Source organism: Theropithecus gelada, chromosome 18 (genome assembly GCF_003255815.1).
Source record: "Theropithecus gelada isolate Dixy chromosome 18, Tgel_1.0, whole genome shotgun sequence".
Lineage (NCBI taxonomy): Eukaryota > Metazoa > Chordata > Mammalia > Primates > Cercopithecidae > Theropithecus > Theropithecus gelada.
In genome coordinates this window covers 9914233-9940765 of record NC_037686.1, presented here as the reverse complement: position 1 = coordinate 9940765, position 26533 = coordinate 9914233, and the positions used below count along the sequence as shown (strand labels likewise).

Here is a 26533-nt window from a genome sequence, read left to right as displayed (position 1 = left end):
GTAATCTCAGTGCTTCAGGAGGCCAGGGTAGGAGGATCACTTGAGTCCAGGAGTTGAGACCAACCTGGGCAACATAGTGAGACCCCACCTCTAAAAAACACAGAAAAACAAGCTACCTGGGAGGCTGAGGTAGGAGGATAGCTTGAGCCTGGGAGGTAGAGGCTGCAGTGAGCCCACTCTAGCCTGCATCAAAAAACAAAAATTAAACTAAAAAATGTAAAAAAATAAAGTAGACATTGGTACCAAATATTTGCATAAGGCTCTTTTCCTAATTTAGTGCTTCAGTGTTTTGGCCATTTCTTGACATTATCTACATTTCATTAATCCTGAAGTTTCCCACTTCTCTCTAAATACCTATTGAAACACAACAGCGCAGTGGTCTTTTATCTTAGTGCGTGGCTGTTGAGTTCTCAGATTTAATTGTTGTCAGTTGCTTGGTGATAATATCATGGAGGTGAGAAAAGAAGAGGCAGCTGGGTAATCAGCTTTGCAGGCAAAACAGTATAAATTCCAGGGGCCCTGCCCCCAAGTAGCCACACTGGACCTGTGTGTTCACTCAGAACAGCTGCAAAACCCCTAGTACTTCTGTGTCACCCATTTCCCTACAGTTCCCAGAGAAGCATTCCCATTCAAAAGTGTGCAACCCCTCCTATACCCTTCTTCGTGACTTACAAAAAAATTCCCAGATTTTCTTTTAAGTATTCATCCCTGATGATAAACAATCTATATTTTTCCCGAAAAGAATGGCCCCATTCTCTGCAGTCACTTGAGGGTTATTAACATGTTCCTTTACAAATCCTATAGACCAAGTGGATTAGCTATAGCCACTTCACAGTTGGGGTCACTGCGGTCTAGAGAGAAGAGGGAACGTGCCCAGCATGTAAGGCATGATCTACTGATTGGTTAACAGATGTACTGAGTGCTGTTTATTAATTGATGCAATCCTTAGAGTACCAACATTATCCTCATTTTATACATGTGGAAATGACAGAGGAAAGAGAGGCACAGAGAAGCTGAGTCACTGCATTTGGACACACAGGTAGTAGGTGGCAGGGTGGCCACACACTGGAGCCCTTGCCTGGATTACCACCCTGGGTGTGGAGACGGCAGTATTCCTGGAGGCTGAAGGAAAGGATCCAGACTCAGTCTGCGGAAATGCTCTGAGTCCTGGCTTCTTCAACAGGACGCTTCTCTCCTGTTCACATATTCCTTAAGGAAAACATGGGACTCTGTGATGTTTAATACAATAAAGAACAGGGCTTTTGACTGCAAACCTCTCTAAGGAATGATCATCCAGTAAAGGGTATGCAAAACATAATTATTAAATTATGGAATGACTTTAACTACCAATCCCTTCTCCAAGACTGAAATTGCAGAAAAAGAGACGGGGGCTGCTTATTTAACTGAATTTCTAGAAAGCAGGCTCTGATAACCACTTGCTCCTGTCATCTTGGTAAGTGGATTCCTGCACAAGGGAGAAAGTCATCAAATCCAAATGACTTCAAGCCAGCTCCCAAAGCAAGCCTGGCAAATTGCTCAGCTGACAGCAGGTAAGAGGACTTCTAGGGAGAGGAGCTCACGCCGCACCTCCTAGCTGGGGCTGCTGGAGTTGGCAAAAAGAAATGCCTGACACCAAGCAGAATTTGAATTTCAGATAAACAATGAATAATGTTTGTATGTAAGTATGTTCCTGTTGTTTAGCAATTCAAAGTCAGTGGGGCATCCTGTATTTTATCTGGCAACCCTAATCCCAACACTAAAAAGATCATAATAAGTACATGGTATAGTTTCCCCAGATGACTAAGCCTTCCTATCTCATTATACCCTGAAGACCTGAACTTCTTTCACTAAAAAGAACAGGAAATTCTACATTTATACATTAAATAATGTAGGGAATTAAAATATGTCTGATAGAAATCAAACCAACCAGCCAGGCGCAGTGGCTCACACCGGCAATCCCAACACTTTGGGAGGCCAAAGCAGGCGGATCACTGGAGGTCAGGAGTTCAAGACCAGCCTGGCCAACATGGTGAAATCCGGTCTCTACTAAAAATGCAAAAAGTAGCCGCGCGTGGTGGCGCATGCCTGTAGTCTCTGGTACTCGGGAGGCTGAGGCAGGAGAATGACTTGAACCTGGGAGGTGGAGGTTGCGGTGAGCCAAAATCATATTGAACTCCAGTCTGTGCAACAGACCAAGACGCCATCTCAAAAAGAAAAAGAAGGCCGGGCGCGGTGGCTCAAGCCTGTAATCCCAGCACTTTGGGAGGCCGAGACGAGCGGATCACGAGGTCAGGAGATCGAGACCATCCTGGCGAACACCGTGAAACCCCATCTCTACTAAAAAATACAAAAAACTAGCCGGGCGAGGTGGCGGGCGCCTGTAGTCCCAGCTACTCGGGAGGCTGAGGCAGGAGAATGGCGTGAACCCGGGAGGCGGAGCTTGCAGTGAGCTGAGATCCGGCCACTGCACTCCAGCCCAGGCTACAGAGCGAGACTCCGTCTCAAAAAAAAAAAAAAAAAAGAAAAAAAAAAGAAAAAGAAAAAAAAAGAAATCAAACCAACCTACCAGTAGTGTGAGGGGGATTTTATTACTTCCCTAGTAAAAGGAACGATTAAAAGTTGTTGAAGGCAAGATGTGATGGTGTGCACATGTAGTCCCAGCAGTTTGTGAGGCCAAGATAGGAGGACCACTTGAGCCCAGGAGTTTGAGACCAGCCTGGGCAACATAGCAAAACCATGATTCTACAAAAAAAATTTTTTAAGCCAGCTAGGTGTGGCGGTACATGCCTATAGTCCAAGCTAGTCAGGAGGCTGAGGCGGGAGGGTCGCTTGAGCCCAGGAGCTCGGGACTGCAGTGAGCCATGAGTGTGCTGCTGTACTCCAGCCTGGGTAACAAACAGAGCAAGACCCTGTTTCTTTTTTCTTTTTTTTTTTTTTGAGATGGACTCTCACTCTGTTGCCCAGGCTAGAGGGCAGTGACGCGATCTTGGCTCACTGCAACCTCCCCGCCCCTGCCCCAGTTCAAGCAATTCTCCTGCCTCAGCCTTCCGAGTAGCTGGAATTACAGGCACCTATCACCACACCAGGCTAATTTTTTTTTTTTTCCCCCGAGACGGAGTCTTGCCCTGTCGCCCAGGCTGGAGTGCAGTGGCGCCATCTTGGCTCACTGCAAGCTCCGCCTCCCGGGTTCGAGCGATTCTCCTGCCTCAGCCTCCTGAGTAGCTGAGGCTACAGGCGCCCGCCACCACGCCCGGCTAATTTTTTGTATTTTTAGTAGAGATGGTCTCAATCTCCTGACCTCATGATCCGCCGGCATCAGCCTCCCAAAGTGCTGGGATTATAGGCGTGAGCCACCGCGCCCGGCCTAATTTTTGTATTTTTAGTAGAGACGTGGTTTCACCATGTTGGCCAGGCTGGTCTCCAACTCCTCACCTCAGGTGATCCACACTCCTTGGCCTCCCAAAGTGCTAGGATTATAGGCGTGAGCCACTGTGACTGGCCAAGACCTTGTTTCTAAAAAGAAGAAAGGAAGGAAGAAAGAAAAAAATGTGTAAAAGATGACTGGGCTGGGAATGAAGAGAAACGGGTTCTAGTTCTGCGACGTCTAACCCTATAATCAGCTCCACCGCCTGCCACACAGCTTCCTTCCTCCCCTACACTTCAGCTCAAATCCTGGGAATGACTTAGGTATTGGTAACGGCGGAGGAACCAGGGACGAGGGCCTGAGGTGGAGGATTTCTGTATTTTTGTGTGGCTTGCGGGTTGAAACCAAACTATTGCTTAATATTTAAAAGTGCATATCTAATTAATACAATTAGATATTTTAACAATTCTATCTACAATATATGCACCTGTTTTCATTAAAAATAAGAATGATACCTCTCTGTCCCTGAAGAGAGAGCTGGAGAGGAGTGGGTGTTGCAGGCTCTGCCACTAGTGAGCATCAGGTATCTGATTATTTTCTGAGGGTCAGATTCCTCACGTGAGAAGCAAGCTGGACTGAAGACCAGCTGGACTAGGTCTAGTTCTAGGCATTCTAGAACTCTTTGACTTGACAATTCCTCAGTAGCCTTTTGTAGGCTGCAGGAATTTCCCAACTCAGAGAAGAGAGTTAGTATCACCGCTTAGCTAGTTTCAGCTAGGGGACAAAGTGGCTCCAGCTTTACTGCCAAATAACAACCACAAAATGTGGCCAGGCATGGTGGCTCACACCTGGAGTCCCAGCACTTTGGGAGGCAGAAGGGGTGGATCACTTGAGCCCAAGAGTTGGAGACAAGCCGGGGCAACATGGTAAAACCCTGTCTCTGCCAAAAATTTAAAAATTAGCCCTGCATGTTGGTGCCTGTTGTCCTAGCTACTCTGGAAGCTGAGGTGGGAGGACCACTTGAGCCAAGGATGCAGAGGTTGCAGTGAGCCGAGATGGCACTACCGCACTCCAGCTTGGGCGAAGGGAGTGAGACTCTGTCTCAGAAAAAAGAAAAGAAAAACCAAAACCATAAAATGGAAAGGACTGAACCTTAAGTCAAAAAAAAAATCCTCATTAAATAATAGCAGCATTCATTCTTCTTCATTAGCAAAACGTGCCAAAGGAGCAGTTGTTCAAAGGCGATTGCCTCTGGCCCGTGCCTACAAGCCTCCTTTCAAAAGGAAATTAACCCTGTGAGTCATGACACAAGCATATTCACACTCCAAGTGAGATAGGAGTCAGATAGCGTCATAAACCCTCCACCCCAACTGTCTGAACAGGTTGAGAGGATTCTGGAATTACTGCTCTTTGGGCCATTTCCCAGGCAGAAAACGTCCACACAGTCACTGTGGTTACTTGCTTACTGCCTGGCAGTAACCATGAGTGCCCCAGGCTTCACGCTCCACCCGCTGTCAGCTCACTGCGCAGGTAGTAATTCCTCAGTTACCCACATTTATGTTTCGTACCTTAATTATTTCACTCTAAATGTCAACAAAACCCATTAGCAGGTGTCTGACGTTGGTAGAAAGCCTCCTGACTATCTAATACTAGGAGTAAAAGAAAACATAATGGCTATTTAAATATGGTCACACAAATGCACTGAAATGTACAATACAAACTCCAGTGGATCTAAATTGAAAACTTTTCTCAAAAAGTTCAAATCTTTGAAAAGTATATTTAATAACACTTTTTAAAGTTATTAAATTACAACAGAAAGACTTCGAGTTAGAAAAGCTGGATTGCCTTTAAAGTAAAGTAATGATAATAAAACTTATTATTATAAAATTGTTTGGGCTGGGTGTGGTGGCTCATGACTGTAACTCCAATACTTCAGGAGGCCAAGGCAAGAGAATCGCCTGAGCCCAGGAGTTTGAGAGCAGCCTGGGCAATATAGGAAGACCTCACCTTTCGCAAAATGTTTAAATTAGCTGAGCGTGGTGGCACATGGCTGTCGTTCCAGCTGCTTGGGAGACTGAGGTGGGACGATCACTTGGGCCCAGGAGTTCCAGGTTGCAGTGAGCTATGATCATGCCATTGCACCTCAGCCTGGGTGACAGAGCAAGACACTGCCTTTATAAGTAAAAAAAAAAAACAAACCAGGAGCAGTGAAAGCATCCCTTTCCTCTAATGACACAAAGTATTTAACAATATGTTTTGCTCCATTTGCGCTTAACAAGTGGGAGTGATGGTTGGTGAAAATATTATTCAGGAACAAAGAGACCTTTGGATTCCTCTCCCTGTATATCAACACTCCAAATGAAGGCGGAGCCCTTTTTTCTCTGTTTTCTTTTTGGATCAATGTGAATAACTCACCAAGATCAATTAGTTCCCACAGCAGATCTAGGGTCGCTCTCTATCCAGCTTAAATTCTCCAGATGATGGCCAAATCTTTCATTTTCTTTTCTAGCTCTACCTGTGCTTAACATCTGGTTTGAGATTTTTTTTTTTAATTCATTTAAAAGCAAAAGTGAACTGGATTCTTCCCTCTGGAGCTCTGGGAGATAGAAGAGTGTTCTTTGCATTCTTCACGTGTGGCCCAGTTTTCTTGTGGGGCCAGGCTTATGTTTGACAGTCCCCAGGGACTGTGCAGCAGCTGCAATAGTCCTAGCCTTCCAGTAAAGGCACTTTGGGACCTGTGACAAGGCACCAGGACTACTGTACAGGGCTCCCTGCTCTGCCTGCTGCCAGCGTCTTCTGCGGCCACTGCCTGAGTTTGAGGGGAGTCAGGGTGGTAGACAACTGACAGGTACATAGAGGTACTGAGACAGCTCCCAGAAGCGCCCCAGAGTGCTGGCGCCCTGGTTCTGGATTTTCTATGTGCAGTCCCCAGGGTTCAGACCTTTATGTCCAGGCCTAGAAAATCAAAAATGCAATTTTCCTTTTGGTTCATTCAATGAAGCCATCTTTCAACACCTTTTCTGCATCCCTGGATCTCCTCACATTCTTCCTCCCACTCCTTTGGGGAAGTCAACCTTGTGGTCTAGAACTCATCCATGACTTAATCATCCTTGGTGCCTCCCCTCCCTCCTTCTTTCCCTCCCTCCCTCCCACCTTTCTCCTTTCTTCCTTATTCTTTCCTCTCTCCTTCTCTCCCTTCCTTCCTCTTTGAAACTATTTTGTTTCTCTTTCTTTGTTCTCTTGCTGAATTTCCCATCTCTGTCCCACTTGCCAAGCCTGGAGTCTTTCAGAAGACTGTATAGGTTATTCTAGAGCAGCACTGCTTAATGGAGATATAATGTGCGGCACACGTATAATGTGAAGTTTTATGGTAGCTGCATTTTATTTTATTTATTTTTTTTTATTTTTTATTTTTGAGATGAAGTCTCAGTCTGTTGCCCAGGCTGGAGTGCATTGGTGCGATCTCTGCTCACTGCAACCTCCACCTCCCAGGTCAAGCGATTCTCCTGCCTCAGCCTCCTGAGTAGCTGGGATTACAGGCACCTGCCACGAGGCCTGGCTACTTTTTGTATTATTAGCACAGACGGGGTTTCACCATGTTGACCAGGCTGGTCACAAACTCCTGACCTCAAGTGATACGCCTGCCTCGACCTCCCGAAGTGCTGGGATTATAGGTATGAGCCGCTGCGCCCAGGCAGCTGCATTTTAAAAAGTAAAAAGGAACAGATGAAATTATTTTAGGCCGGGCGCGGTGGCTCAAGCCTGTAATCCCAGCACTTTGGGAGGCCGAGACGGGCGGATCACGAGGTCAGGAGATCGAGACCATCCTGGCTAACACGGTGAAACCCCGTCTCTACTAAAAAATACAAAAAACTAGCCGGGCGAGGTGGCGGGCGCCTGCAGTCCCAGCTACTCGGGAGGCTGAGGCAGGAGAATGGCGGGAACCCGGGAGGCGGAGCTTGTAGTGAGCTGAGATCCGGCCTGCACTCCAGCCTGGGCGACAGAGCGAGACTCCGTCTCAAAAAAAAAAAAAAAAAAAAAAGAAATTATTTTAATAACATTTTATTTAAACCCGTATATTTGGGTATTATTTCAATGATAGTATCATTTCAATATGTAATCAGTATAAAAACTGAGCAATATTTTGCATTCTTTTTGTCATACTGAGACTTTGAAATCCTGTGTGTATTCTATACTTACAGCACATCCCAATTTGGACCAGCAGCATTTCTTTTTTTAAAAAAAGTATTCTTGTGTTTTTAATGGACAAATGATAACTATATATTTACAGGATACAATGTCATGTTTCAAGACACGCACACATTGTGGAATAATCATGTCAGCAGAGCAGCCAATTTCAAGTGCCCAGTAGCCCCATGTGGTTGGTGGTGGTCATATTGGACAGTACACATGTAGAGACTAATTTGCCCTCACGTTGTTGTGGCAACGCATGATTGTGTTTTGAAATGTGAGAAGGACATGAGATTTGGGAGAGGCCAGGGGTGGAATGATATGGTTTGGCTGTGTCCCCACCCAAATCTCCTGCTGAATTGTAATTCTCAGTGTTGGAAGTGGGGCCTGGTGGGAAGTGATGGGATCATGGGAGTGATTTCTAATGGTTTGGCACCCTCCCCCTAATGCTGTCTCATGATAGAGCTCTCACCAGATCTGCTTGCTAAAAAGTGTGTGGTACCTCCTCCCTCTCTCTCCTTCTCCTCCCATCCATGTGAAGATGTGCCTGCTTCCCCTTCACCTTCCACAATGACTGTAAGTTTCCTGAGACCTCCCCAGAAGCAGAAGCCTGTACAGCCCGCAGAACCATGAGCTGATAAACCTCTTTCCTTTACAAATTAAAAAATATATATATTTGGTACAATCAGCTGAAGTAACACAGAGGATCATTAGATGAGTGTAATTAGCACTAAAAAAAAGGTCACCAAAAAATCCATTGAAAACAGAAACATATCTAGTAAATTTTTGGAAATAATGTTTGATTGGAGTTAGCCATAAAAAAAAAAAAAAAAAAAAAATTTGCAAATGAATTTATTTGGCCCCAAAGTTAGCAAAATTTCAACTGTGAGTATAATCATGCATCAATTCTAAGAATGAAAAAAAGAATGAGGCCGGGCGCGGTGGCTCAAGCCTGTAATCCCAGCACTTTGGGAGGCCGAGACGGGCGGATCACGAGGTCAGGAGATCGAGACCATCCTGGCTAACACAGTGAAACCCCGTCTCTACTAAAAAATACAAAAAACTAGCCGGGCGTGGTGGCGGGCGCCTGTAGTCCCAGCTACTCAGGAGGCTGAGGCAGGAGAATGGCGTAAATCCGGGAGGCGGAGCTTGCAGTGAGCCGAGATCCGGCCACTGCACTCCAGCCTGGGCGACAGAGCGAGACTCCGCCTCAAAAAAAAAAAAAAAAAAAAAGAAAAAAAGAATGAATAAAGTTCTCTTGTTTTGGGGTCGGGGAAGAATTTTTCTGACCAAACTACAATGGTAAGATATGACAGTCTTCATTTTACTTTTGACTTTCAGATCATAGAGTGTCATTTCTGTAAAAATATTAGAAGGCTTTACTAATTTCCCGAAGGTCTTCATTATGGCTTTTATACTCAAATAATTCACTTTTGTGATCCTTTGATGTCTTCATCAATTTTTTTTTCTTCCTCAGTTAACAAGTCTAACTCTTCTAGATCCTCTTTCCTTTCTGATTTTGGGTCTCATTCAAGCAATTCTCTGAAAGTCTTCTTAAACTTCTACACATTTGTCAAGGCTTACAATTTTATTTTCTATTGATTTGAATTCCTGCAAATGAGATCACTATTAAAATGAGTTCTAGATTCAGATTGTCTAGGTCCAAATCCTACTTCATTGCTCACTTGATCCTGAGCCTCAATTTCCTTATCTATAAAATGGATTAATAATAATTTTTACCTCATAGGGTTATAATGAGGATTAATAAGTTCATATGGGTAAAGCACATAGAACAGTGCCTGGTGCATAGGAAATGTTCAGTAATATGGCACCCGTTTTTATTATTGTATTATATGTGAGTATCAGCAAGCAGCTAACAAAGAAATTGACACCTTGGGGCCTGGCGTGGTGATTCACACCTGTAATTCCAGCACTTTGGGAGGCCAAGGCAAGCAGATCATGAGGTCAGCAGTTCGAGACAAGTCTGACCAAGATAGTGAAATCCTGTCTCTACTAAAAATACAAAAATTAGCCAGGTGTGGTGGTGCATGCCTATAATCCCAGCTACTCAGGAGACTGAGGCAGAAGAATCATTTGAACCCAGGAGGCAGAGGTTGCAGTGAGCCAAGATTGCACCCACTGCACTCCAGCCTGGGCAACAGAGCGAGACTTCATCTCAAAAAATAATAATGATAATAAAAAATAAAAAGAAATTGACACCTTGGGCTGGCACAGGTGCTGGTATTAAGTGATGTCATGGGCTGAATTGTGTTCCCCCCAGAATTCATATGTTGAAGTCTTAACCCCCAATACTTCAGAATGTGACTGTATTTGGAGACAGGGTCTTTAAACCTGCAATTAAGTTAAAATGCAGTTATTAAAGTGGGCTCTAATCCAATATGACTAATGTCCTTATAAGAAGAGGAGATTAGGACACAAACACAGAGGGAAGTCCATGAAAAGACAAAGGGAGAAGACAGCCATCTGTAAGCTGAGGAGAGAGGCCTCAGGAGGAATCAACCCTGCTGACACCTTGATCTTAGACTTCCAGCCTCCAGAACTATGAGAAAATAAACGTTTGTTGTTTAAGCCACTGAACTGGTGATATTTTGTTATGGCCGCCCTAACAAATTAATACATCCACAAAGGAATATTTAAGTGTTAATATCTTACTTTAAAAAGCCATTGGTAATTAGGAATAAGTTTAACCAAAGAAGTGGAGGATCTGTACGCAGAAAACTATAAAACATTGATGAAAGAAATTGAAGACACAATAAATTGAAAAATATCTCATGTTCATGAATTGGAAGATTTGATATTGTTAAAATGGCCATACTCCCCAAAGTGATCTACAGATCTAATGCAGTCTCTATCAAAATTCCAATGACATTTATTTTTACAGAAATTGACAAAAAATCCTAAAATTCATATAGAACTATCAAAGACCCTGGATAGCCTGGGCAAGCCTGAGCAAAAAGAACAAAGCTGGAGACATCATAAACAGCATAGTACTGGCATAAAAAACAGATACATAGATCAACAGAATGTAATACAGAGCCCAGAAATAAACTCAAGCACACAGAGTCAACAGATTTTCAACAAAGGCAGAAGAAGACACCATGAGGAAAGCACTGTCTCTTCAATAAATGGTGCTGAGAAAACTGGGTGTCTACATGCAAAATAAAATTGGACCCTTATCTAGCACCAACTATAAAAATCAACTCAAAGTGAATTAAGTACTTAAACAGAAGCTCTGAAACCATAAAAACTCCTACAAAAAGATTTGGAGAAAATCTCCTTGACATTGATCTTGGCAATATTTTTTTTTCATAGGACACCAAAAGCACAGGCGATAAAAGCAAAAATAAACAGGACTACATCAAACTAAAAAGCTTCTGCATAGCAAAGGAAACAGTGTACAAAATGAAAAGTCAGTCTACAGATTGGGAAAAAATATTTGTGACCCACATATCTGATAAGGGGTTAATATCCAAAATGTGTAAGAACTCACACAACTCTGGGCAAAAGACTTGAATAGAGATTTCTCCAAAGAAGATATAAAAACAGCCACAGGTGAAATGAAAAGTGCTCAACATCACTAGTCATTAGGGAAATGCAAATAGAAACCACAATGAGATATTATCTCACATCTGTTAGGATGGCTTTTACCAAAAAGTCATTAATCCTTGTTGCAAAGAAAGAGTAAAGGTGTGGAGAAAAGAGAACTCTTGTACACTGTTGGTGGCAATGTAGATTCATACAGCCACTATGGAAAACAGTATGAGGGTTTCCTAAAGCAAGTAGAAATAGAACTACCATATAACCCAACAATTCCTCTTCTGGGTGTATACCCAAAGAAAATGAAATCACCACCTCGTAAAAACACCTGCACTCCCGTGTCCATTGCAGCGTTATTCACAATTGCCAAGATATTGAAACAGTCAAAGTGTCAATTGACAGATGACTAGATGAAGAAATTGTGGCATAGATACACAATGGAATACATATTCAGCCTTAAAAAAAGCAGATCCTGCCATCTGTGACAATATGGATGAGCTTAGGGGACATTATGCTAAGTCAAATAAGCCAGACACAGAAAGAAAAATACTGCATGATACCAGCCTGGACAATATGGTGAAACCCTGTTTCTACTAAAAATACAAAAAAATTGGCCAGGCATGGTGACATGTGCCTGTAATCCCAGACACTTGGGAGGCTGAGGCAGGAGAATCACTGAACCCAGGGAGGCGGAGGTTGCAGTGAGTCGAAATCGTGCCACTGCACTCCAGCCTGGGTGACAGAGTGAGACTCCGTCTCAAAAAAAAAAAAGAAAAGGATAATACTGCATGATCTTACTTGTAAGTGACATCTAAAAAACTTGTAGAACCAGAGAGCAAAAGGGCGGATACCAGAGGTGAAGGGGGCCGGGAGGGGAAGGGTCAAAATGGGAAGATATAGGTCAAAGAGTACAAAGTTGCATAACTGTTGAATGAGTAAGTTTAGAAATCTAATGTATAACATGAGGATTACAGTTAATAATATTCTATTTTATATTGGTAATTTGACAAGACAGTAGATTTTAGGTGCTCTGATCACACACACAAACACACACACACATACACACAGAGAGGAAAAGTAGCTATAGAGATAACGTACCAATATATCAATTTACTTGACTATAGTGACCACCTCACTATGTATATGCATGTCAAGATAAGTATATTGGCCAGGCACGGTAGCTCACGTCTGAAATCCCAACACTTTGGGAGTCAAAGGCAGAGGATTGCTTGAGTCCAGGAGTTCAAGACACGCCTGGGAAATATAGTGAGACCCCATCTCTACAAAAAATTTAAAAATTAGCTGAGCATGGTGGTGTGTGCCCATAATCACAGCTACTTGGGAGGCTGAGGCAGGAGGATTGTCTCTACAGAAAAAAAAAATTAGTTGGATGTGGTGGCATGTATCTGCAGTCCCAGCTACTCAGGGGCGCTAAGGCAAGAGGATCGCTTGAGCCCAGGAGTTGGAGGCAGCAGTGAGCCATGGTTGCACTGCTATGCTCCAGCCTGGACAACAGAGTGAGGCTCTGCTTCTCACAGGAAAAAAAAAAAGGTAAGTATCTGAAAATATACTCTACACCTTAAATATATTCAATTAAAAAAGGAATAAGAAAGTAAGAAGTAGCAATTTTTTCCATTTTCCATAGTTATAACACTGAGAATAAATTTAGTTCTGTTGATCGAAAAACAAAAATTTTAAAAAATAAGTCATTAGTTTTTTTTAAAGTTCATTAGCCATTGTTTCTGTGACAGTCATTTTATTTCCCTTGCACCTTTGTGACTGAGGTTTCGTGTAGTGACACGGGCATAAGGAGGACCCTGTGTGGGTCCCCTGAAATGTGGTCACAAAGCAACCACCAGTCCACATTCCTCGGTCCACAAGGATGTCACGTGAGACTCTTGCTAAGTGTCTTGCTGAAATAAGTCATTTCTGACTATGATATTTTCCTGCTCGTCCAGTGGAGTACTACGGCATGGAAATGAGGTTGTCTGGCACAAGCTCAGGTTTCAGGGAACTCATAAGAGTGCCTAGCAGTCATTACTTTCTTTAATAAATGCGCACAGAGCCCCTTCGATCATCTGTTCCCGAGTTTTCCTGAAGCTCAACATTAAATGTAACCGGCACACAGACCCGTAAGCCACCTTTCCTGTTGTGTGGAAAATCTGGAACTCATTTACCCATCTCTGGTCTTTTGCTGTCTCTCCATTCCCCCCAGTTTCTCCGGTTCAGATGGTCCTGGGATCACATCTGCAAGTTCTTTCAGGACTCTGGGGTACCATCTATCTAAGCCAACAGCCATCCCTGCTCTCATTTTAAGCAGTTAGATGCTCTCTCTGCCTGTGTTGAGAGCATTCAACTTGGGCTAAAGATCATTCTGCTTGACAGAAAACAAAAGCTTTATCTTTTGTGCTGTTTTATCAGATACATTACACTTTTTTCATTTACATTGATGATCTTTCTTTTTGTCTTTCCTGGATCTATCAGGGCAAAATGTTATTTGCTGTCCCTAATATCCTTTACACTGCAAAATCTCATTAAGTAGATATCAGTTTAATTCAAGATATACTATCCAGAGCTGCAAGGATTCCCTTGCTGCTATAGGATCCATTGGTATGATAGGTTAAATTGTATTATTATAAATATACTAAAGGATTCCACATGTAGTTCTATTTCTTCCTATTCCCTTGAGTTTTGAATTAGTCTTCAGTCTTTGTCATATATTACAAATAATGTTTTTAAATTAGTAAGTATCAGAAGTAACATTCATCATGTACTAAATCACACCATTCTGTTCTCCATAAATGATGTCGGTATCAGAAGGTACATATTTCTTTCTCTCCATGCTTCCTGTCCAGTGAACATGTTTACATGTCCATTCGTGGCTGATCTGTCAGATCTCCAAACACCAAAGAAGGCCTGCAAAACCTTACACATTGGCCTCTTCGAGGACCAAACCAACTGAAAACCTGTATTGGCTGCGTGAGTCCCAGTTCCCATGAGGGATGTCACCCAGCCACCTGGTGCTGATGCTGTGCATTGCTGCAGAGGAGGCCTCTGTTTCCTCCAAAGCTGGTCAACTCTCACTGTAGGATTTCCACTGAGGGGCATGGCAGGACTTTCCTAAGGGGGCTGCAGAAATAACCCAACAATCACCCCGCTTTCCTCCCATTGCTGCCTGTTCTTCAGTGCATTTTTACATTTGGCTGGGGAGCCTCAGCCATTGCAGGAAAGGGAGTCTGGGAGAAGGCTAATGGGAGAGAGGCCCCTTATAACTGCTTCAATTTGAGCAGATTTATTCCTGTTTTCAAAACTTGTATTTGTTGTATTAGTCAGAGTTGCTCAGAGAAACAAAATTAATAGATGATTGATAGGTAGATGGATAGATAGATACATAGATGAGAGAGGACATGTTAGAGGAGTTGGCTCACCCAGTGATGGAGGCTAACAAGTCCCTTGAGAGGCCATCTACAAGCTGGAGAATTTGAGGTGCCAGTAATATGGCTCAGTCCAAGGAAAAAGGCCTCGGGACCAGAGGGTCACTGGTACAAGTCCTGGAGTGCAAAGGCCAGAGAACCTGGGGTTCAGTCTAAAGGCAGAACAAGAGCTTTCCTAGCTCCGGAAGAGAGAGAGACCAATTTGCCGTTCTTCTGATTTTGTTCTGTGTAGACTCCAGCCAATTGGATGGTGCAAATCTTCCCCACTTAGGCACGTCCGACTGCCACGCCAGTCTCCTCGGGAACACCCTCACTGACACACCCCAGAATAATGTGTTATCAGTTCTTTAACTTGACACCTAAAATTAGCTGTCACATTTGGCATCCTCCAAAGATTTTGTTTCAAAAAAAATCCTTCGAGATGGTTTATAGTAATAACTATCTTTGGAGGCTACTCCTATCTGCCCCCCCACTTAAGGGTGGTAGATTTCGCAAATAAAAATACATGACGTTCGACTGAATTTGAATTTTGGATATGTAATAAGATTTTTTTAGTATAAGTACGTCCCGTATTTTTCATGGGCCATATCTATACTGAAGAATGATCAGTTGTTTACATGAAATTCCAAGTCAGCTGGCAGTCCTCCCCTATCCCAATGAACCAGCGGCCCTTTGTCCCACTCCAGAGTCGGACAAAGCGTGCCTTGTCTCACTGACCCCTGTTGTGGATGAGCCCTGCGTCCTGCAGCAGCAAAGTAGGGCCAGCCCCTCAGGCCCGGCCTCTGCTCTCTTCTCACTCCCGCTCCAGGCCTCACGGACCCAGCTCACCTTAACGTTTATCATCAGAACCAACGCCCCTTTCAGGCTTCCGGGGCAGGCTGACTTTCATTTCTCTTTATCACTGCAAATGACCCACATCAGCCTTTCCAGCTGTCAGCTGGGAAACAGAATCCTTCAGTGATTTCCCAACAGAGGCTCTTAGCTGAGACTGTCAATCTACAGTTGGCGGGTGTTAGGGGTGAGGGTGGCGGGGGCTGACAGATCCCGAGGAAGGGCCCAGAGGTTGAGGGAGGTGGGAAGGAGGAAATGTGTTCTGCCACAGCTGTAAAAGGAAAGGAAGGATCTAGAAGGTGGCTTAAAAAAGGATCCCGTCTAAGATAGCAAAGACGTCTGTCTGACCACGTGCTTCTGGTACTTCCCATCTTTTCTCAGCAAAGAAGGAGGAGCCTCCAAGGTGGAGTTTGAGCGCATTCGCGGGTCTGCCATTTAGGGGCCTCGCCCAGCCAGGAGCCAACTGTGGAACCTTCCTGGCCTTTCCCCATGGAACGGGAGCTAGTGCCTGTCGTGCTGGGGTTGCGTGGGTGTTAAATGAACTAACTCTCAAAGTTGGATTCCTATGCCTTCCTTTCTCCATTTTCCAAAACTAAATTTCTTTTCTCTCACCAAATAAAACTGAAGTTTAAGGCTGGGTGTGGTGGCTCACGCCTGTAATCCCAGCACTTTGGGAGGCCGAGGCAGACGGATCACTTGACCTCAGTAGTTTGAGACCAGTCTGGCCAACATGGTGAAGCCCTGTCTCTACTAAATATATAAAAATTAGCTGGACGTGGCGGGGCATGCCTCTAATTCCAGCTACTCAGGAGGCTGAGGCACGAGAATCGCTTGAACCCAGGAGGTGGATGTTGCAGTGAGCTGAGATCACACCACTGCACTCCAGCCTGGGCGGCAGAGTGAGACTCTGTCTCATAAAAGTAAAAATGAAGTTAAACAAAATAAAATGATTATGCCTTGGAGAGAATAAAGTGAGGAGGAAAAAAAGAAAATAATCATCTAAAAATATTGACCTTAAAGCAAATTACGCAACTTAATTTGAAAATATAGGCCGGGCGCGGTGGCTCAAGCCTGTAATCCCAGCACTTTGGGAGGCCGAGACGGGCGGATCACGAGGTCAGGAGATCGAGACCATCCTGGCTAACATGGTGAAACCCCGTCTCTATTAAGAAATACAAAAAAAAACTAGCCGGGCGAGGTGGCGGGCGTCTGTAGTCCCAGCTACTCGGGAGGCTGAGGCCGGAGAATGGCGTGAACCCGGGAGGCAGAGCTTGCAGTGAGCTGAGATCCGGCCACTGCACTCCAGCCCGGGCGACAGAGCGAGACTCCGTCTCAAAAAAAAAAAAAAAAAAAAAAAGAAAATATGCCAATCGGCCAGGGAATATGAGGAGATTCTGTTGATGGACAGTGGACTGAACACACACATTTACTGCTTCTCCTTCCAGAAACATGACTGAAATTATGGCAAAGGGACAAACAAAAGCTGTAAACACACAGAACAAAGAGCACAGGAGGGAAGACAATAGCAAAGGCCGAAAGCAGGAAGAGTGGTGAGCTGACTCTGCTCCCCATAAGGCAGTTCGGTTTCCCACGGGAAGCACAAGGCAGCCAGGGAAATGGCAAGGCAGTGCCATTCTGGAAGAGAGATAAAGGAGGGAATGGAACAGGGCAGGTACATCCTTAGGACCCTCCCTTACCTTCAGCTGAGTGAGTCCCACCTTGTTGGGGGGTGGGGGTGTGTGCAAGTTGCTTCCTGAATGTTTGCTGTCAGGTGTAAACCCCACAGGCAAGAAATCGAATATTTTTTTTTCTTCTGGGGAAGATGATCAACATGAGAGAAAAATACCTAAAAATCTTGAAACTGAGGGTGTGGAAGGGTCCTCACTGAAGAAGCTCAGCCTCCAAGCAAGCCTAAGCTCCCTTCCATATATGCAAACTATTCAAACAGCTTTTTAGTAGTTAAATTTTATGCAACGACAGGAAGCCAAGGATGATCAGACATCTGAGGGGGAGTTTCGTATATGAAAGGTGTAGTTCTAAACATCAGTTGGGGGGAAAAATCAATTCAGAGGAAACCTGGGCTATCCATAAAAGTAAAAACTTAAAAAAATTCAGGAACATTCTCACAGAGATGAACAAATATTTTATCCATGCAACAAAAACAAGATGTCACCAAAAAACTTTTCAGGAAAAAACCCAACTCTTTTTTGTTTTGTTTTGTTTTAGACAGAGTTTTTGCTTTTGTTGCCCAGGCTAGAGCGCAGTGGCACAATCTCAGCTCACTGCAACCTCCGCCTTCTAGTTTCAAGTGATTCTCCTGCCTCAGCCTCCCAAGTAACTGGGATTACAGGCACCTACCACCACGCCCAGCTATTTTTTTGTATTTTTAGTAGAGACAGGGTTTCACCATGTTGGTCAGGCTGGTCTCGAACTGCTGACCTTGTGATCCACATGCCTCGGCCTCCCAAAGTGCTGGTACTACAGGTGTGAGCCACCGCTCCTAGCAACCCAACTCTTAAAAAATTGAAGTACCCACATTTAAGATGCCTGTAACCATAAGACATCCCATTATTTTCTGTACCATTAAAAAAAGAAAGCCATGCATGGTGGCTCACTCCTATAATCCCAGCATTTTAAGAGGCCAAGGCAGGAGGATTGCTTGAGCCTGGGAGTTCAAGACCAGCCTGGCTAATAGAGAAAGACGCCATCTCTACAAAATTAAAAGATAAAAATTAGCCTTGTGGGGTGGTAAACACCTGTAGTGAGCTATGATCATGCCATTGCATTCCAGCCTGACCAGCAAAGCAAGATCTTGCCTCAAAAAAAAAAAAAAAGAAAAGAAACAAAACAAAAAATCAAAAGAAAACCACTAACCAATGTATGACACTGCTTAACATTTACAAGTTTTGCCTATTGAAAAAGTCTTTTAGTGTTACTTAGAGATAAATGTATGAAATATCACCATTGCTTGTTTATATAAAAGAAAAAATAAGCAAAACACTTTACCTAAGGAATTCATAAACATCTTCACATTTAAAGTGTGAGTTCTCTGAAACCAGTTCCCAGCTCAGAATTATTGACATTGTTTTTTCCCCATTTAATATCTTTCTCCATGTCATTAAGAGTATTGATGATGCATTATATTTTAGCCAATTGTTCAACTAGTGTCAGGGATTTTTTTTCTAAGCTATTGATACCAATTTTCAAATTTTGAAGCTAGCACTTAATTTGGCTTCATTTAACTTAAATAATCATTTCGCTTTTCTCCATTGAATCGCATCACTGAATGTCATGCTGTGTTGGCCCAAGGTCTGCAGGAATCTTCTGACAAACTAAGTTTCAATGCTTCAATGATAATCCTGTACAATGCACAAATCGGTCATACCAACTCCTTGTTGCTTTGAAAGTTTTCTCATTTATTCCAAAGGATTTGACATTTTTACTGCCTTCAGTTGCATTTCCTGATATGTAGTATCAACATGTGTGGCATCAACCACGCATATAACTCAACTGAGGAGACGGCAAGCTTGTGTATGCAGAAGCAATGGCAATGACGCTGTGACTGGTACCTGAACAATGGTCATTGTCATGGTTCATTATTTATGCAATACATTCTGACCACAGAGGTTATAAACTGTGAAAAACATACATCTTAGAATCAATTAAGAACATTTAAAAAATAGCACTCACAGGCCAGGCACGGTGGCTCACGCCTGTAATCCCAGCACTTTAGGAAGTCGAGGCGGGCGGATCATGAGGTCAGGAGATCGAGACCATCCTGGCTAACATGGTGAAACCCTGTGTGTATTAAAAATACAAAAATTAGCCAGGCGTGGTGGCATGCGCCTGTAGTCCCAGCTACTCAGGAGGCTGAGGCAGGAGAATTGCTTGAACCTGGGAGGCGGAGGTTGCAGTTAACCATCTCAAAAAAAAAAAAAAAAAAAAAAAAACAGAAAGAAAAAGAAAAAATAGCACTCACTAGAACAGATGGAAGATAAAATTTAAGAAATCTCTCAGAGAATAGGAAAAAAAAGACACAGAAAAATAAAACGAAAGAGAAAAGATAAGAAAATTAGAGAACCAAACCAGAAACTCCAACAAATGAATAACAAGGGTTTGAAAGAGAAGAGAGTACAGAACATAATGGAGAGAGAAAACAACAAAGAAATTATTTGAGACCATTTCCTGAAACTGACCTATAAGAGTTTTCAGGCCCAGCACTGTGGCTCACACCTGTAATCCCAACAATTTGGGAGGCCAGAGGATCACATCAGCCCAGGAGTTTGAGACCAGCCTGAGCAACATAGGGAGACCTTATCTCTACAAAAAAAATTTAAAAATTAGCTCGGTGTGGTGGCACACACCTGTAGTCCCGGCTACTTGGGAGGCTGAGGTGGGACGATCACTTGAGCCCAGGAGTTTGCTGCCACAGTGAGCCATGATTGCACCACTGCACTCCAGTCTGGGTGACAGAGCAAGAGCCTGTCTCAATTAAAAAAAAAAAAAAAAAAAGCAGCTTTCAGATGGTAAGAGCACACAAAGTGCCAAGAATAGTTATAGTAAGACTTTAGGGTACATCATTGTGAAGAATGAAGAACTTAAAAGATCTTAAAAACTTCCCAACAGGGCTGGGCATGGTGGCTCACACTTGTAATCCCAGCATTTTGGGAGGCCAATGTGGGAGAATTGCTTGAGGCCAGGATTTTGAGTCCAGCCTAGGCAGTATAGTGAGACCCCACCTCTACAAAAAAATTTTAAAACTTACCCAGGCATAATGGTGTGCACCTATAGTTGTAGCTACTTGGGAGGGTAGGATCACTTGAGCCCAGGAGTTTGAGGCTACACCTCTAGTCTGGGTGACAGAGCAAGACACCATCTCTATTTTTTTAATACAGTCATATTACTGTGAAATGATCCAAAGTTTTATTCTTAAGAGGGTCTTGTGCCCCAGTTACAGGGAAAATTCTTTTTTTTCTTTTCTTTTATTATTATTATTATTATTTTTAAATTATACTTTATGTTCTAGGGTACATATACACAATGTGCAGGTTTGTTACATATGTATACATGTGCCATGTTGGAAGACACCATCTCTAAAAACAAAAACAAAACAAAGAAACTTGCCAAAAAAAAAATCTGATTTCTTAGAAAGGAACAGGTCTCAGAATGGTTCTGGACTTCTTAATGACTACATTGTATGCAAATAAAAGAAAATAATATAAAAATTCACAGGAAAATGATATTTGTATTTAGATTTCTCTTTCCAGTCAAATTTTGATTAGATATGAGACTGGAATGAAGATATCTCCAGATGTTCAAGGTCTCAAAACATTGATCTCTGAGTACCCTTTCCCAGAAAGATACTAGAGAAAGTATTCCACCAAAATAAGTGAAAGAACTTAAAAGAAGACATTCCGTGAAGAGACTGAGAGAAAATCAGATGTACTGAGAGGAGACTTAGACCATGGGAAAATTTAGAAATATGCTAATATATGTTGCTTAGAAAACTAAGCAAAGGCAAATACTTGACATTTACTAACCCCAGTGAAAATACAAAGTTAGCAGTAGAGGAAAAGTCATCATCGTATACTGTATGGCTCAGCTACACAGCAGTGGCTAGCATTTAGAGTCATAGTAATCAGTGAATATTGATGTACTCAAAATTGGGATATGTAATGGGAGTATGGGAGGTGGTCAAGTAACATTTGTAGGAGATGGGGACATGGAAGGAGGCAGCGAAGAAGTAAATCCTTACCTTCTGATGTGGGAAGTCAGCAGATGGTACCTAAAAACGAAAAATCAAGAAATAGCAGTGTAAGTGTGCTATTAGCGATAGGAAGATGAAGACCAACAGTTGTTGCTGAAAGTTTGAGAGTAGTTTCCTTCTGCTATGATTTCAATGTTTTTCCCTCCAAAGCTCATGTTAACATGTAATTGTGATTGTAATAGTATTAAGAGGTGGGATCTTTAGGAAGAGTTTGTGAGGTCCTGAGGGCTCTAGCCTCCTGAATGGACTCACGCTGCATTACTGTGGGAACGGGTTCACTTCTTTTTGTGCTCTCTCTCACCGTCTTTTGACCCTTCCAGTATGTGGCACCTTCCACCATGTTATGTGGCAACAAGAAGACCACCACCAGATGCTGACATCTCATATTGGACTTTCAGCCTCCAGAACTGTGTGCCAACAAATTTCTGTTCATTAAAAATTACGCAGTTGAGGCTGGGTGCGGTGGCTCACGCCTGTAATCCCAGCACTTTGGGAGGCTTAGACGGGTGGATCACCTGAGGTCAGGAGGTTGAGACCAGCCCGGCCAACATGGAGAAATCCCGTCACTATTAAAAATACAAAATTAACCGGGTGTGATGGTGCATGCCTGTAATCCCAGCTACTCGGGAGGCTGAGGCAGGGGAGAATCACTTGAACCCGGGAGGCGGAGGTTGCAGTGAACTGAGATCACATCATTGCACTCCAGCTTGGGCAACAAGAGCGAAACTCTGTCTCAAAAAAAAATTACGCAGTCTGTGGTATTCTATTATCACAATACAAAATACACTAAGACATTTCTAGACATTTGATAGCCAGAACTAGAATGAAAAGGCAGTGCAAGGGACTGCTCTTTTTTACAGTAAACCTTATAGAATCATTTCATTCATTAAAGTGATATGCGTAATACATAAATAATAACAAAATATTTGGAGAGTAGAAACAATAAAAGAGGCATCGTAATGAGGTAATTACCAGAATGGGAGGCTGGGGCCCAAGTCTTTTAACTTCTGTAAGACTCAGTTTCCTCACATATAAAATACAAATTATAGTAGGGATCATAATTTTCTGGGCTGATCACAAGGGATAAATAAACTAAGATACATATAAAGGTCTTGTAAATTTAAAACACCATAGAAATGTAGAAAATTGTATTTATTAAGTGTGTAAGGCAAAAGGCAGAGTAATAAAACTAGTGTAATGCAAAGAAACATCTGGCTCTTCGATACTTGTTTGCAGTCCTCAGAAACCTGAACTGAAAAATCTCTGCCATTCATAGTAGATGGCATGGTTAATGTTTATGGAAAAGAAGATGGTGCCACCTTTCACAGAGCACTGAGGCTGCTCTTATGAAACAAAACACCAATGGAGTCTGCAGCCAAACTAGTGTTTTATGTGTGTTGTACACATATCCAATGTGTATCACATGATGCTTCCCAAGGTTGCTCCTGAGCCATCTTGCCTACATGCCACACAAACATGGCTGTCCATTTTGGCTGCTACAACAAAATACCTTGTAAACAGCGGAAATCTGTTTTCTACAGTCCTAGAGGCTGAGGAATCCAAGATCAATGTGCGAACAGATTCTGTGTTGGGTATGGGCCGTTCTCAGGCCTTCTTGCTGTGTCCTCACATGATGAAAGAGGGGAACAAAGGACCGCTTCTGTAAGACGCTAATCCCATTCACCTTCATGACCTAATCAACTCATAAAGGTCTCACCTATTAATACTAATGCATTGGAGAAAGATTTCAACAAACCAATTTTGGGGGTGACACAAACATTCAGACTATAACAGGGACCAAGTCTGTGGTGTAGGTAGTCATACTGCACATATTTCAAATTCTTGGTTTTGAAAATATGCTGTGGCTATGTAAGATGTTATCACTGGGGGAAGCAGGGTGGCGGGAACACACTGTACTATTTTTACAACTGCTCGAAAGTCTAAAAGTAATTCAAAACAAAAAGTTAAAAAGTAAGTATTTAGATCCAACCAATGCCCCAATTTAAAGAGAATCCAAACTACATCTGGACCCCAAAGGAGGTCTGAACTTTCCAAGAACACTGGACTGTGCGGTGCTACAGCAAGTGAAAGGCTGTATCAACACCTAACAGGCTGATCTCTTCTCACCAAGGAACGGGTTTTCCCATTTCCATTTTCATGAACCATTGGTTCAATACTTCCCCTGAAGCCACAGTTTCATTCATGCCATTAAGAAAAAATATCAGGTATATTCGCCAACCTTGGGAAAAGAATATAATCATTCTGTTTTCTTTCAGACACAAAGTAGGAAATCAGAAGCCCTGGGTAACTTGAAAATCCCAACTTTGTTTTATTTAAGGGATGCCAAGACTCCTTGTGCCCCTGGCACTGTGGGTGGGGAAATTTCCTGCATGCCAAATTGCTAATGCAAGATGCATTAGCCCATAGCTTTAGACGTTCCAGATTTCTTGGCACCAAAGGGTTATGAATAATCCTCTCCACTCCCCTTGACTGTTGGAGGACTTTCAAAATATTTTCTAGTCCTTACTTCTACTGCCCTTTGATCTTGTCAGGGAGAATGCAGGAGACCAACTTCTTTATTTCCTGGACTAGCAGCAATGCTTCTCCAACTTTAACAAACATAGGAATTACCTGGTAAAAATACAGACTCACAGGCCACACTCCTTGAAATTCTGGGATAGGCCGGGCGCGGTGGCTCAAGCCTGTAATCCTAGCACTTTGGGAGGCCGAGATGGGCGGATCACGAGGTCAGGAGATCGAGACCATCCTGGCTAACACGGTGAAACCCCGTCTCTACTAAAAAGTACAAAAAACTAGCCGGGCGAGGTGGCAAGCGCCTGTAGTCCCAGCTACTCGGGAGGCTGAGCCAGGAGAATGGCGTGAACCCGGGAGGCGGAGCTTGCAGTGAGCAGAGATCAGGCCACTGCACTCCAGCCTGGGTGACAGAGCGAGACTCCGTCTCAAAAAAAAAAAAAAAAAAAAAGAAATTCTGGGATGGGGCAAGTTGTACCCAATACTGAAAATGATTCCGGGTGATCTGATGTGGGATGGACTATACATCACACTGTGAAAATCACTGGCAGAGAGATATAAAAGATAAAGAACATCCTAAAAAAGTGCTTTGAAGGCTGGGCATGGTGGCTTATGCCTGTAATCCCAGCACTTTGGGAAGCTGAGGCCGGTGGATCATATGAGGTCAGGAGTTCAAGACCAGCCTGGCCAACATGACGAAACCCCATCTCTACTAAAAATACAAAAATTAGCCAGGTGTGGTGGCCGGCACCTGTAATCCCAGCTACTTGGGAGGCTGAGGCAGGAGAATTGCTTGAACCCAGCAGGCTGCAGTGAGCTGAGATTGCACCACTGCACTCCACACTCCAGCCTGGGTGACAGAGAGAGACTCTGTCTCACAAAAAAGAGCTTTGATGTGGTTTGAATGTCTGTCCCTTCCAAATCTCATGTTGAAAGTGGAATCTAGTGGGAGGTATCGAATGATGGAGATGGGTCCCTCATGAATGACTTAGCACCATCCCCTTGGTGATGAGTGAGTTCCTTCTTACTTAGTTTACACGAGATCTGGTTAAGAGTCTGGGACCTCCCCCTTCTCTCTCTTGCTTCCTCTCTCATCATGTGATACAGCAGCTTCCCCTTCACCTTCCGCCATGATTGTAAGCTCCCCGGAGCCCTCACCAAAAGCAGATGCCAGCACCACCCTTCCTGTACAGCCTGCAAGACTGTGAACCAAAATACACCTTTTTTCTTTACAAATTACTCAGTCTCATATATTCCTTTATAGCAACACAAACAGACTAATGCATCTTTAAAAGAAAAGAAAAAAAAGGAAGAAAGAAGGAAAGAAAGAAAGAAAGAGAGAAAGAAAGGAAGGAAAAGAAAAGAAAGAGAAAGGAAGAAAGAAAAGAAAGAAAGAGAAGAAGGAAGGAAGGAAAAAGAAAGAAGGAAAGAAAGAAAGAAAGAAAGAAGGAAGGAAGGGAGGGAGGGAGGGAGGGAGGGAGGGAGGGAGGAAGGAAGGAAGGAAGGAAGGGGCCGAGCGCGGTGGCTCAAGCCTGTAATCCCAGTACTTTGGGAGGCCGAGACGGGTGGATCACGAGGTCAGGAGATCAAGACCATCCTGGCGAACACGGTGAAACCCCGTCTCTACTAAAAAATACAAAAAACTAGCCGGGCGAGATGGTGGGCGCCTGTAGTCCCAGCTACTCGGGAGGCTGAGGCAGGAGAATGGCGTGAACCCGGGAGGTGGAGCTTGCAGTGAGCTGAGATCCGGCCACTGCACTCCAGCCTGGGCGGCAGAGCGAGACTCCGTCTCAAAAAAAAAAAAAAAAAAAAAAAAAGAAAGGAAGGAAGGAAGAAAGAAAATGGCTCACTATCCACAAGATTTAGTTAAAAGATTACATGAAAAGCAAAGGGTTTTGGTGAGGCATGGTGACTCGCACTTGTCCCAGCACTTTGAGAGGCCAAGGTGGGAGGATTGTTTGAGCCCAGGAGTTTGGGTCCAGTCTGGGCAACACAATGAGACTCCGTCTCTCAAAAAAAATTAAAAATTAGCTGGGGATGGTGGCGTGCGCCTGTGGTCCCAGCTACTCAGAGTGGGGACTCTGCTCTCTGACGTAAGGTTTTCTGTTTTGTCCTACAACACTATGGGAGGCAAAGTAAGTCATGGGGTCACACCTTAAGGTCAAGAACTGCAATCCTACCATGTGTCTGGAGAGTGGAGAGCAAGAAATATTGATGAATATCACAAAGGAGTCCTGCAGAGGGTATTTCAGAACAATCATTCAATTGGGAGGATTAATTGAACCCAGGGGGTTGAGGCTGGGGTGAGCAGTGATTGTGCCCCTGCACTCCAGCCTGGGTGACAGAACAAGACCCTATTTCAAAAAATAAAAAAAGAAAAGGAGAAAATTTTTGCAATCTACTCATCTGACAAAGGGCTAATATCCAGAACCTACAAAGAACTCAAACAAATTTACAAGAAAAAAACAAACAACCCCATCAAAAAGTGGGCAAAGGATATGAACAGACATTTCTCAAAAGAAGACATTCATACAGCCAACAGACACATGAAAAAATGCTCATCATCACTGGCCATCAGAGAAATGCACATGAAAACCACAATGAGATACCATCTCACACCAGTTAGAATGGCAATCATTAAAAAGTCAGGAAACAACAGGTGCTGGAGAGGATGTGGAGAAATAGGAACACTTTTACACTGCTGGTGGGACTGTAAACTAGTTCAACTATTATGGAAAACAGTATGGCGATTCCTCAAGGATCTAGAACTAGGTGTACCATATGACCCAGCCATCCCATTACTGGGTATATACCCAAAGGATTATAAATCATACTGCTATAAAGACACATGCACAC

At 43.3% G+C, this 26533-nt stretch overlaps 1 long non-coding RNA gene across 1 annotated transcript; it reads right to left on the bottom strand.

Annotated features, from left to right (window-relative positions):
• Window positions 1-914: 914 nt before the first annotated feature.
• LOC112611252 lies at window positions 915-3942 on the bottom strand. Its single transcript, XR_003116613.1, has 3 exons — window positions 3880-3942; window positions 1348-1465; window positions 915-1209 (listed from the first exon to the last, which is right to left on the bottom strand). It is a non-coding gene; the product is annotated as an uncharacterized LOC112611252 (long non-coding RNA).
• Between the last annotated feature and the right edge of the window lie 22591 nt (window positions 3943-26533).